Source organism: Nelumbo nucifera, chromosome 4 (assembly GCF_055504915.1).
Source record: "Nelumbo nucifera cultivar China Antique chromosome 4, China Antique-T2T, whole genome shotgun sequence".
In the NCBI taxonomy this organism is placed as follows: domain Eukaryota; kingdom Viridiplantae; phylum Streptophyta; class Magnoliopsida; order Proteales; family Nelumbonaceae; genus Nelumbo; species Nelumbo nucifera.
In genome coordinates this window covers 4,229,380-4,234,586 of record NC_142652.1, presented here as the reverse complement: position 1 = coordinate 4,234,586, position 5,207 = coordinate 4,229,380, and the positions used below count along the sequence as shown (strand labels likewise).

Sequence of the window (5,207 nt, the reverse complement as noted above, 5' to 3'; positions counted from 1 at the left end):
GAACAAGTCTAGTGGAGACAGAGGTGGCGGTGACAGAGGGTAGAGGAATGACCACCAACGCCGCTGCCACCACCTCTGCCTCTGGCCACCTCCGGCAACATTGCCAGAGGCGGAGGTGGAGGTGGGTGGAGGGTGGAGGTGGCGGTAGGCGACAACAGACGGAGGTGGCGGGTGGTGGCGGATGACTGCTCTGGTGAATAAATGGCAAGAAGAAGAAGATGAACAGTTCTTTTGCCCTATATTGATATTAATTTTAAAAAGTTAACCTATTTTTGAAATTTTTTTAAATATATTACTTTTATTGATATTAAACCCCAAAAATTGCCCTTATATGCTAAAAAACATCTATTTCTATTCTATTACACACGATAAAAAGAATACAAGCATGAGGCTTTTTATTAAAAAAGCATGGATATTTTGATTGGAACCATCAAATGGCGGATCCTTATTGCGTGACCCATAAGTTAAATCAATAGGTAGGGACTAATGCTATGTAAGTCCTTTGGTTATTTATCTCGAGCTTTTTGTAACAATATTATTGGACCTCTTGTCTTGTCCTTCCTCATTTGCTCTTTTTAATTTCTTTTAAAGCATTTTCATGGCTAACCAGCTAAAGGGGGGAGTTGGGATAAACCCAAGGAAATATTTAGGGTGCGTTTGGTTCGTGGACAGGATTAGAATTGGTATTGGAATCGAAATCACCTATTCCTAAAATCTGTTTGGTTCAGTCAAGAATTGGAATTGGATTCCGATTGCTGTTGTTTGGTTCAACTAGAAGCTGGAATCGGTATCAGCCAATTTTCCAATTTTGCCCCTGTTAAATAAACCTCAAAAACAGATATATATTGAATAATTTGCCCCCATATATACATATTGAACTACAAACTAAAGTACATCTGTATTAGAGCCATAACTCAAATGGAATAAAAAACTCAATAGGCGCCTGATTCTGTACAAGATCCTATCTTGCTTGAACTTCTACAGGAAGATTCACACTTGCCCCGATGAGCTCAAAGTTGCTGCTGCCACTCGTAAAAACCTTTGGAATCCTTCCATCATTTTCTTGCTGAATAGTTGCATTGAACCTTGAGCTATGTAGGCTTTCTTCCACGAGATTGGAGTTGGCACTCATCGGGAGAATGTAAGCCATCAACTGTAGCAATAGGCTTCTTTGGTCTCCATCTCTTTGATGTCTGTTGTCCAACTAGTGCATTGTTAGTAGGATCCACAAGAATTTCCTCCATTGTTAATTGGGTTCAAAGACAAAACCTCTGCTTCAAGCTTCATTAATCAACTTCTATATGTAGCCATTTCTGATTTCAACTAACTAATTGCAGTCCACAACTACATTCTCCATTGACTGCATAACCAATACCATAGACAAGCTACAAATTTATTGTCACGCTAACAATATGGTAAACTTAATTAAAAAAAAAAGAAACCAAAATATTGGATACGAAGGTAATACTTGAGCTTCGCACATTTATTGGTGTTTTTTAGAAAGTTTTCGAGAAACTTCATAGCCAAGTTTCTTTACAAGATTTCTCACAAACTAGAACTGGTTTGGAGAATCCTGTAGAAAGCGCAAATTTGATTGCCAATTAGGAAGTTGAATATAAAGAAAATGCAAATTGACAGTCAAGTAGCAACTAAAGCAAACTGAACATTGACATCATACCCCATTTTTATCCTCCACGAACGCATCTATTGATTTTTTGACAACATATTCCCCTGCACTAGTAGACAAAGTTCCCAATAAAAAAAGACTGTCCAAAATGACAGAGAATACTAGACAACAACGACTAGAATGACAGCATTCAATGTGGCTTCCGAACATTCTTTTACTTGACATGGTTGCTAAGAATAATTTTGACCTGTATTTTTTATTTACATTCCAGTGATAACTCTGTTTCTAACTTTGTACTTAACCCTGGCATGGTTGTTAAGAATTACTACTGGAATTTTTTTCCTGTTGGATAACACTGGTTCCTAATTACTCTTTATCATGTATATGTTCCACCTGTCGTGTTTTTAAGCTATTTGCTAATGCTTATTTCAACTTCAGACATGAAATTGTCTATCATTCAACCTACTAAAAGGTAAAGAGCACATTCAACCCTGTGTAAAGTCTCAGGCATGATGCTCCCAAACTAGTTTAGATCTGTCCACTCCCTCTGTCATTTCACTAAGAACAATTTACCACCAACTAAAGGAACTAAAATGATGTGTATGGTGTGCCCTTAAAATACCCAAAAGTAAGCTAAAGCAAGGGAATCCTCAATTCCTTACTAACCAAATTAGAATTATCCCATAATTTTTTATTAACTTGTATTAAAGAGAAAAAAAAAATTGTAAGTACAACCCCTGAACCTTAAAGAACAAAGGTGGTGAGAATACAAAAGAGAGGAAAAAAACCCAAAAGAGTCCTTATACAGAAGGAAATGACAAAGTTGGGTTAAATAGTGTCCTGAAAACTCCACTAAGGCATAACTCTACAGCACAATAAGCATTGTTAGAACCCATCTAAATGAAATAGTTCAATCCATCAGATTGTTAGCTTGCTAGCCCTACAATACATACTACTGGTTACTGAATAGATTATATGTGACCTACAATCGACATGTTTGCTAGCCCTACAATCCTCTTGTTTTTAGAGGGATATAAAAACAAGAATGTGTCAAAAGAAATTAGATGTTTCTGGAGGTTTTTGGATATTTACCAATTTGACACTAGAAGCTGTCTATGATTGTGTCAAAAAGACAGATTGGCATATGTTAGTAGTTAAAATATAAAAGTCATATGAAGTATTTCAGTGGTAATTATAACAAAGTTGAGTATCAACCATTTAGTATTTCACTATCTATTGGAGGTTAGTTTATTTTCCTTCTTACTATGTTGTTAAGGCTGAGCTTGAGAAGAATGCAAATACAAATATGTATAGTGCAGAACCTTGTATATGGCATTTCTAAACCTTGTATTTGTACTGAACATATTTGAATTTGCAAATTGCAATCTTCCCAAACTGAGCCTAATATACAAATCATCTAAATGCATCTAATAAATTTGACTAACGTTTATCCATATAACCAAAGACACTATCATGTCTAACATATATTCATCCACTTATCCTGTGGTCAAGCTCCTCAATGCTTCTATTATTATTTTTTTAATCAACCTATAAAATACTGATTCAAGAAATTTGCAGCTTCTACAGTCAATCTAGAGTTATATTCTTTGAATCAATCTTTTGTACACCATGGACCTTGGTTATCTGCTGACCCAAATAAACAACTTTTGTTTGATATCTTGCATTTGTCATTTTCTTGATGTTTATGTTTACAAATTTTATTTGAGTATCTCCACTTGTTTGGTTGATGATTCATAGTTGTTACAAAAGTGAAAAGTTTAATATACTCTCTCTCATTTCGCAGGTATTTCTAGGAACAATGGGTATCATAGAAAATATTAAAGAAATTGAAGCCAAAAATGGCATAGACACAGAAAAACAAAAAGGTTATTCTTCTAACCCTCCTCAACAAATTCTCACCGTATACTTTTGATATTGCTTAAAGTTCTATTCTAAGGAATTTAACATGTCAAATATTATTAAGCTACTTGGGACCACAAGGAGGAGATTCTTTGAGGCTGTTTCACCCTTCAAATTATAGCAACCTGGTTGTAGAAGGTAACCATCAAGTGGAAAATTCCTGGTTCGCTTCTATAACTCCAGGTCCTTGGTCTCTTATAAGTATGATACTAGAAGCCCAGACTTTAGTATCAAACATGAACTGCTTGTTCAACTGGACCCCAAGGTTAGCCAATAGCCTAGCTGATCCTTCAGCAAGAGGAATCACAAGATCTGAGGATTCTAAACTGATTTGAGGGGCTCCAGGTCTAAGTACAGAGTCTAAACAAATTTATCTATCTATTTTTCAGGATGACAGAGATACAAGAAACAATTTCTATATCAAGAGATACAAGAATAACAAAATAATCAAACTGAAAGAAATAATAACAAGATCAGATTCCACATTACTTCCTCAACATAAAAACAACCAAAAGCACGCTGGACCTTGTCTACATGAGGATGAGATGCAGAAGGAGCTTCACATTATAAGAATGTTAAGATAGTTACAATTAAGTCATTCATTCCAAATGGAGGAAACATCGGTCAAATTTGTAACAGACCTACAAAAACCATTTTGAAGACCTTTCCTTTATATTTTTCTTTGAAAAATCATAACATAGAGTAGGAAGCGGTTTAAAACAGACAAGAATAGGGCAGTTCTGTAAAACGAATCACAGCAATGCAGATCCGAAGTGGAGATGGGGCCGATCTGTAAAATGGATCACCATATTTCACAGTTAGTTAAATAAAAAAGGATGAGGAGGAGCAAGAAGAGTGGTTGAGGAAGAAGAAGAAGGAGGAGGAGAAAGATGGTTGGCAGTGGTCTTACCTTACCAGAGATGGGGTTGACGGTGGCGACAACAACGACTAGTATGGAGGTTGGAGGGATTCTTCCCTTTCACAACAACAGTTAATCGTAGGTTAGATTGGAGGGGATTTTTGTCCAAAAAAAAATTAGGAACCTAAATAGCGGAATGGGAATCGCATTCCGGGGGAGGGGGTCGGGAATGGCTTCCCCATATGAGCGAATCACATTCCGCCTACTCATTCCCATTCTGGTCGACCAAACATTCAAAAACGGAATGATTCATTCCGATTCTGATTTTAGGGTCCTATTCCCTCGAACCAAACAGACCCTTAAACTTGCTTGGGATTGAAAATTGAGAATTGAGAGAGAGGCTTTATTACTTCTCGGGCCAATTCAATTCAATGTAACATCATTCTAGTTTATAGCTTCTTCATGCAAGTTGTTGTATGTCGACATGGACTACCTCTCGAGTGATGACTGATGAGGTGACATGTACGTAGGTGGTTGGAGGCGATGATGATGACAATGCACCACAAAAGCTTAGATGCTTAAACGGGTGATCCATCGTCTATCGATGCAAAGGGGAGTAAGAGAAGCTCTAGGGTAAAGAGCAAAACCAGTCGTCCGATTGTGATTGTTTGGCGTCACGATTCATGGCAGAGTCTTGACTTGACAGCACCAAATTAAAAAGTGAGTGTCCTGGTCCTGGTGGTGATGTCTAGCCTATAAATTATATTGTATTGTTGGATTCTCTCATTCATCTGGCGGAGA

At 37.0% G+C, this 5,207-nt stretch overlaps 1 long non-coding RNA gene across 6 annotated transcripts; it reads right to left on the bottom strand.

Moving 5' to 3' along the window:
* Positions 1-822: 822 nt before the first annotated feature.
* On the bottom strand, positions 823-5,207 carry LOC104591775 (uncharacterized). 6 transcript variants are annotated; one of them, XR_016085245.1, is made up of 4 exons: positions 4,458-5,142; positions 1,679-4,337; positions 1,469-1,573; positions 823-1,360 (listed from the first exon to the last, which is right to left on the bottom strand). It is a non-coding gene; the product is annotated as an uncharacterized LOC104591775 (long non-coding RNA). The 6 variants fall into 6 exon arrangements; XR_016085246.1 differs by having other exon boundaries at positions 823-1,385; positions 1,469-4,337; positions 4,458-5,143; XR_734309.3 differs by having other exon boundaries at positions 1,482-4,337; positions 4,458-5,143.